This window comes from Echinops telfairi, unplaced genomic scaffold (genome assembly GCF_000313985.2).
Source record: "Echinops telfairi isolate 266 unplaced genomic scaffold, ASM31398v2 ScPeMD7_6681;HRSCAF=7622, whole genome shotgun sequence".
NCBI lineage: Eukaryota > Metazoa > Chordata > Mammalia > Afrosoricida > Tenrecidae > Echinops > Echinops telfairi.
In genome coordinates, this window is record NW_022110581.1 from 73,682 (window position 1) to 81,640 (window position 7,959).

A 7,959-nucleotide genomic window follows, 5' to 3' on the forward strand; every position below is an offset into this window, starting at 1 on the left:
CGGTGCGAGCCCGGACGACGACAACGAGGAGCCCCGGGGGCCGGGTGCATGGAGGACAAGGTGCTGGTAGAAGGAAGGGAGGTGGGTCCGGCGACGGGCCTCGTGGACTCTGTGCCTCGAGGTTCTGCTTTTGGACGGATCCCTGCAGGGGGGCCTGGGGAGGACCAGGGAGGTGAGCTGGGCGCCGAAGGGCCGTCTTTGGCGAGGTCCCGCCAAGAGGAAGGCTGGGCCAGAGGGACGTCCGGGGTAAGACTGGGAGGAGCCGGCCGCACCTCAGCTTGGGGATTTCGAGTTAAGGAGGTTCGGCAGATCATGGTGTGGTCTAGGGGCAAAGCAGGAGGCCAGCCTGCAGCCAACCGGGGGGAGTGGCAGCACAGGCGATTGGGGGGGGGGCTCTTTGGTTCTGTCGTCCCTTCTCTTGCCCCAGTAGAAGCACTCTCCTTTTTTGTTGTTGTTTTGTTTTATTGTTTTGAAATGTTCAGTGGTGGCTGTTAGAAACTGTGGACATGGTGGGACTTACTCATTCCTGGTGTTTCCTAGCGTCTACAAGGACAGCTGTCCCTTGACGAGACTTCCTCAAGTCCTGGGGTTTAGGGACTCTTTCCAGGAATGTGGGAGGGGGGCCCTGGTAACTTTGTGACACAGCCCGATCCTCAAGGCAGTTTTGGCTGGGGGAGGGGGGCTCTCGGTGGCATAGAGGTGGAGGACAGTTGTAGAAAGCCATGGTGCTACTTCTGGGGGTGTAGTTGTGAGTCATGGTTCCACTGGACTAGCTCAATGGCTCTTTTCAACTTCGGGAGCAATTCTTCAAAGGCAGGCAGGGGAGATGTTTCTATGGGGAAGTGAACAAGGGGTGCATTTGGGGTTGGGAGTGCATTAGGTAGATAAGAAAATTCCAGGCTTGGGAGAGACTTTAAAGGCCATCTAGTTCTGTTTGTCCTTTCCTTGAATGTTGGAACTGAGGAATGTTTGTCATGGGGTGATGACAGGTAGCATAACGGATGATGTTTGGGGGTTTAGGGGTGCTCACATTGGAAGATAAGATTACCATGTAGTTCTGAAGATGAAGGAATGTAGAAAGGGAACTTGAAGGGTTCTACCGGGTATCAAGTGGGGTAACAATCCTAAGAACCACCCAGGATCTCTAAAGGAGAGCAAAAGGTTGGAGAAGAACCTAGAAAATTGTGATGGAGACTCGAGATTAGTAGGAAAGACTTGGGGAGCTAGGAGGAGCAGAGGGGTTCGTTGAGTCATGTTTGGAGACTTGGCAGGTTGACAGACTTTAGGGGGAACATGGCCATCTTGATTAAGTCTTATGACTGTGGACAGGCAGACCCATTCTTTGATAGGGCAACTGAGGCAGCTGCCCTTGGGGTGAGTGTGGGGATGAGGGGCACAGAGCCTTATAAATAGAAGAATTAGATTCAGTAAGCTGTTGGTGGAGGAAAGGTGTGTGTGTAAGTAGGTAGGTTGGTAGGTGGTGGCTAATGTTTGGGTTAAGAGGACTAGCTCTTTCGAATATGCCGAGAAGGAAGGGAAGGCAAATGGTTGAGATGGGGCAGAGGAAAGCTAAAGGCCTCAGAAGCGCTGCTGTTGGAGTCTGAATTGGGCAGAGTTGAGGGGCAGTTGCAGAAGACAATGACAGCTGCACCAAAGGCACACATGTGGATCTGGTCATTTTGATTTGCCAGGAAAGGGGAGGGGAAGAAGGGAAAGAGCCATTTCTTGCTCCATGGCATGGGACTTTCTCTAGAGGCTAAAAGGTCCCTCCAGGTGTTTCTTTGCTTGATTCATAATGTGATTCATGGAACTGGTGTTGATTGCCATTCATGGACACACCATGGGTGTCAGCATAAAACTGCGCTGCAGAGGATTCTGCATGGGCAAGCCCTTTGCAGAAGCACATCTCCAGGTCTGTCTTCAGAGGCACCTCTGAGTAGGTTGGCTCATAGTTGAATCCTTGGCCATTTGGGCCATTCAGGGACTCATATGAACTCACCGAAGAGGAGGGAGGGAGAAATGTTGAATATGGGTGGCAGAGCGGCTCCTCACATCCTTGATCTAGATGGGCTTCTCTTGGGGGAACAGAATTATGGGAGGAAATGACTTGAGTACTAGAACGAAAGTAGAGAGAGAAGTCAGGAAGAGAGCTGGCTGAGCAGTGATGGAGAGGAAAGGTGGGCAATCACGGGCCTGTGTTGGGACCAAGTAAGGAAGAAATAGAACTTTGAGATCTTTAGGATAATGTTTTACAAAGTGAAGTTTGAAGGAACTTTGTTTTGTTACACTTTGGAGTTAGAATCACTAAGGAAGGGAGCAAGAGATAAAGCAGAGCTTGGGTAAAAATAGGGTTGGAAAGAAACTGGCACTTAGGAAGAAATAGAACTATATGTACCCATTAGAACTTACAGGTTAAAAAAAGTGAGAGAGAATGAAAAAGCCAAGGACTGAAGACATTTTACTCAAATACATTTTACATTTGGAGCTGCTGCTGTAGAAGGGAAAACTTGCCTTCGGTAGAAGCAAGGAAGCAGAAGTTAGCACAGATCTGGGATTAAGCCTGCACTGGAAAATCTAAATGAAAGTTAAGGCTACCAGATGGGGAAGGGCCCTGCTGTCCCTAAAGAAGGAGAAGGTGGGAATGCACCAGTTTTGCCCGTGTGCAAATGGGAGAGAGATCCAAGATAGGACAAAGGGAGTGGTGTGGGAAGTCCAGAGCAAAACAGGATAAAGAAGAGTAGTGTGTGGCATGGGGGTCTTAAGCCAGGATTGGCAAGTGTGATGGGAGCCTGGAAAGGGCTCTAATCAGAAGGTCAACAAGACGACATCTAAAATCAAGCCATGGGGTGCATTAATTCTACTAGGCTAAGCTTTGAGTGGGATGGAACAGCAGCTACAGGGAGGAGCTGTTTCCCAGGGCCAATCAGCATTCAGGATTCAGAGAGAAGGAGGTTATGGTGGGTGACTAGAGTAGAGCACAAAGCATTCTGGGAAATTAGAAGTTGGTAGGATAAAATAGATGTGAAGAGGTGGTGAAGGAAGCCACAGATGATTGTGTATGGGCAGGGAAGACCCCAGTAGACCTTAGTGGTTTCCAAAAAGACATTTTCTATGCTGGAGTTCAAATTAGGTTTGAAATGATGCTTGCCAGAATGTTTGTGAAGATGGCCAAAAAGGAAGGTTATAGTCTACCTTGTGGCCATAAGGATGTATTTTATATAACCTCATCTGTTAACTAAGTTTTATTCATGCCTATTTTGAATGACCATCTCTAAGCTATTGTAGAGTTTGTCCTCTTTCCAACAAGTCCCTTTCCAGCTGTGACCCTTTCCCAGGGCTCATAATTTAAACTCAGTCTTTTTGGATGAAAACTTGCCTTGGTGAACTGAAGTTGAAATTTCACTCTTGTGTTTCTAGCCTCATAATTCAAATACTCCAATTGGTCTCTTTTTCTTTCTCTAAGGCAGAAACTACCCTTTCCCCATAAAACATTAAAAAGTGGGTACTGTTTTTAAAAAGCAGCTGCAAGGCTGTATGTCAAGGTCATATTTTCCCTGGTCATTGAATTGTGATAAATCTGAAGAGATGATGTATTATTTGTAAAATGTCTTTTCAGAAACTCACACCCAAGTATAAGAGGCAGGATATGTCTTCATTTGGCTCTTCAGAAGACCTTAGTTAAGCATGTGTGAAGAGTACTGAGGAGCAGGCAAAGCTTTGTGTTTTGGCTTCTCGACCCACTGCCGGCTAAGAAACAAAATTTGGCTACCTCATCGCTAAGGTATGTGTAGAAATCATCGTGCTTGTGCCATTTAAGGGTACAGTTGAGTTTTGCTATAGTGCTGGTGTCAGGGGCCAAGGAGAACAGTATAGCTTTTCTATGTTCCTGTCTCGGTGCCTGAGATGATTAGGTAGGTGTTCTATTATGACCGGGCTTTACTCCGGTTGACTTAGTTGTACCATGGACAGGTCAGTATCTTGTAGTACTGCCCAACTGTAGAATGCATCAGAGCCACTTGGACTGTTGTAGAGATACCTGATCATAGGCTAGAGTCCTCAATTTTCTGCCCCCTAGCTGTGTAGCATGAGGCAAGTCACTTAACTTTCTTGTGCCTCAGTTTACTCATCTCTGAAATGGAGATGATAGAAGTCTCTTGGGGTTCTGCAGTGTCCACACAATCATTTATGGATAGTGCCAAGCTCATAGTTGTCCTTGGGGTTGAGTGCCAGCGTGCGAGTCTGTTTTGACTCGTAGTGACCCTGTAGAGCTATCCCATAGAGGTTTTTTGGCTGTAATTTTTGTGGAAGTAGATCACCAGGCCTTTCTTCTGCAGAGCAGCTGGATGGGTTTAATGGGTATTAAATCTTGATACAAGTGGAGCCCCAAGCACATAGTAGGTGCCCAAGAAACAGCACCTAGCCAAATGGCTTGTGCTCCCTGAAAGGTTGGCAGTTCAAACCCATCCAGCAAAATCATCTTCTGGTTACTCGACAGCCAGGAAACCCTCTGGAATAGCTCTGTTTTCTAACACTGCCGCCGCCGCCTTGAGTCAGAATGGACCCCCCCAGCAACTAACAAGTACCACATTATTATTACAATCAGAATGTTTTTATTCAACCTTGTGTTTTGTGATAGTTACCTTGTATATTATGTTCTGGTCAGTTTGATGGCTGACTGAAAGCTCTCAATAGCTCCTGAGGCTCCCTCCCTGGTTATTGTCTGTGCACTTTCTCCCCATTCCTGTTGTATCAGTACTTATTTGGTATCTCCACTGTGGTAGGAAGAAAGAGCTGGGCTTATCTTGCTGCACGATTGCATCCACCTTTGAGGTGGAAGTGGCAGCTTCTTAACAGTTGTGCTTGGTATTCCGTGGCAGGAACTGGAGAAGGTCTATCCCATTGGAACTTGGGGGTTTGGATGGAATTTTGGTTCCTACTTTAAAAATTACCCCAATTGAGTTACTTGGATGAACCATTTTTGAAATCATTGCTTTCTGAGTAGGGTTGGTGTGTTTATGACTGGCTGGGCTTATCAACTGTCTGTGACATCTGGACGCACTACAAAAGCTGGTAGCTAGCTGGTCTAGTTCTATGACTAGCATTTGTTGAACAGTTGAATGGGAGAGAGTCATATTATCTAAAATTGCTTGGGCGCACTCAAACCAAACTTGGGAGCAGGGAGAAATGACATGTCTACTAGATTCCCTTCTGGGCAGCAAAGTTGGATGGCAGCGGCTTCTGCTGAGCCATTGGTGGGAGAGAAGGATGGCAGGCCAATCTAAAACAGTAGCTCAGTTCCCAAATGAAGAATCTGTTTGACTTTGGAAATGCCTTATCTTCTCTGCTTGCCTTCTCCCCCAGCGAGTTTTGAAATGAGCTGTGACTAAACCATACTCAGCTCATTGGAAGCATATTTGACCATTGTTTGCTCCCGGTCCATTTTAGGTGATCCCAGCGATTTTGTGGGCAGAAAGAAGAGAAAGGGAAAGAAAAGGAATCCCCTGCTCTAATCCTTTTTTTCCCATTGGCATCCTCCATCTCTGTGTGGCATAGATTGGAGTTCAATAATTTAGCAAGAATAGTTCCTAGCATCCATACCATGTGCCTAGACACTAATGGGAGGGGACTGGGAAAGACCGAGCAAATAGTCTTTCTCACCTTGAGGGACTTAAGAAACTGACAGCCAGTTGAGTCAGGGGCGAGGGTTTTGAAATTCTGTGACCTATCTATTAAGGAGTCCTGGAAGCACAATGGTTATATGCTCAAAAATTTGGTGGTTTGAAACCCACCCATTAGCTCCATGGGAGAAAGACCTGGTGACCTGTTTGCATAAAGATTACAACATAGAGAACCCTGTGGGGCAGTTCTGCCCTGGCCCTTAGGGCTTCTATGAATTGGAATCAACTTGGCAGTGTTTAACAACAAAACGACAGCATATACGTACATATACATATTTGTACAAACACATATGCACTGCTATGTGGAGAGGCCATTATTAGGTTATATATTTCTATATTTCTAAGTTAAGCACATGGCTGGATCTAGGGTGAGGGAATAGAAAAATAACCTAATAAAGGCCACTCCACATATTGGTCTGTGCATATACAATCCAGGAGACTTCAGGGAAACACAAATTGGGCATGGAGGAATCCTCTTTGGATGAAAATCTGCATATCATGAATGTGGCACAGTCACAAGTCCCTTCTCATTTACTAGAGATTGCTTCTAGGCCCCCTGGGAATACCAAAATCCTGGGACATTGAAGCCCCCTTAGATGAGATGGCGTAGTATTTGCATACAAGAGGTAAGTAAAAAAGTAGTGCTCCAAAATCAAAGCAGCTTTTATTGAGCAAAAATATCAAAATACGAAGCAACTGTTTTCCCACGGCTCCTCCCTCTAGGTGTATCCACTTTTGCCAGTGGTTTTTCCATCTGTGTAGCTTTTCCTTGAAGACTTCCTCACGCTTCCATTTATATCATGTCAAAGCGGCAGTTGGAGCATCCTCAAGAGACTCAAATTGGGTTCCTTTTAAATGTACTTTGAGATTTAGGACAAAAAGAGTTCTGAAAGGGGCAAAATCAGGGTTGTAGGGTAGAAGGGGTAACATTTCCTAAAGAAATTTTCATGGGAGAGCTTTTACTGCCCTCAAAAAATGAGTATAATGGGAAAAAATCCGGCCTATCTTTCCTGCCCTTTTTCTTTTCTTTTTCTTTTTTTTGAAGATCAGCCATAAGTTTATTCAGAATAAATTATATATATGTGTAAATTATATTTTCATTTGTTGTTGACAACGCACAAATATACATACACCAATTTTTAAAAATCTACATGTTTTCTTGGTTATACAGGGCTTGCCCTTTTTTTTACCAATAGTTTTCAATTTTCTTCACACCTCTTCCTAACAAGCCCCCCTGATTGCCCTGTCTTTTGAGAAGATCTTACCTAGAAGACCCCGTTAGTATCCCCACCAAAACAGTCCCATAAGCCCCTGAGCTACTGTCTCGGCCTTGAGTTTAACTGGCCCAGCAGAAGCCACTGTTTTGACTAATCCTTTTTTGAAGGCAGGGGAGCCCTGGTGGCGTAGTGGTTATGGGTTGGACTGGGATCTGCAGGGTTAGTAGTTCGAAACCACCGGTCACTCTGTGAGAGAAAGACAGGGGCTTTTTCCTCCCATCAACAGTTACAGGTTCCAAAACTCACAGGGGCAGTTCTACCCTGCCCTGTAGGGTTGCTGTGAATAGGCATCGACTCGATGTCATGAGTTTTGTGCTTTCAAAGGCACCCTAAGGAGATTAAGACAAGTGTATTACTGAGAGAACGTGTCTGCAGCCATTCACTGATGACAGAGACATGTTTAAAACACATTTTGTTTGGAATAAGCCTATGCAAGTATGAACTGGAACTATAGTAGCAAGACTTTTTTACTCACCCACATATCACCTATACACATATTCCTGTATACCTTATGTCATCTCTAGATCACTTATAAGGAGCCTTGGTGGCACTGTGAGTCAGGCACTGGGCTACTAACACCAACTTTGGTGGTTCAAACCCAGCAGCTGCCCTGCAGGGAAAGATGAGGCCGTCTGCTCTTGTAAAGGTTTACAGTCTCGAAAACCTCTGTAAGGGGCACTATGAGTTGGAATGGACTCTTTGGCAATGAATTTGGGTTTGATTTGATGTCACATTACTTGTGGTACTTAACACAAAGGGGCTTCAAAAAGTTAGTGGCAAAATTTCATTTTCTGTTTTCCCACCAACTTTTTGAAGCTCCCCCATACCATGTAAATGCTATGAAAGTAGTACTTCATATTCCCCCTTTTAAATAATCATTTTATTAGGGGCTCATACAACTCTTCACAATCCGTACAGACATCATTTGTGTCCAGCACATTAGTACATATGTTGCCATCATCATTCTCACAACACCTGCTTTCTACTTGAGCCCTTGGTGTCAG

General features: G+C 45.3%; 1 protein-coding gene across 4 annotated transcripts in view; it reads left to right on the plus strand.

Moving 5' to 3' along the window:
* Positions 1-7,959, plus strand: part of BCORL1 (BCL6 corepressor like 1) — an 84,425-nt gene that overhangs the window by 3,417 nt on the left and 73,049 nt on the right. For 3 of the 4 annotated variants that reach the window (XM_045295971.1, XM_045295973.1, XM_045295972.1), the window contains one exon: positions 3,617-3,781. The gene's annotated coding sequence lies outside the window, so the exon portion shown is untranslated. Of the gene's footprint in view, positions 1-48; positions 82-3,616; positions 3,782-7,959 lie in introns of those variants that run through there. The other variant, XM_004717794.2, reaches the window with a different exon arrangement.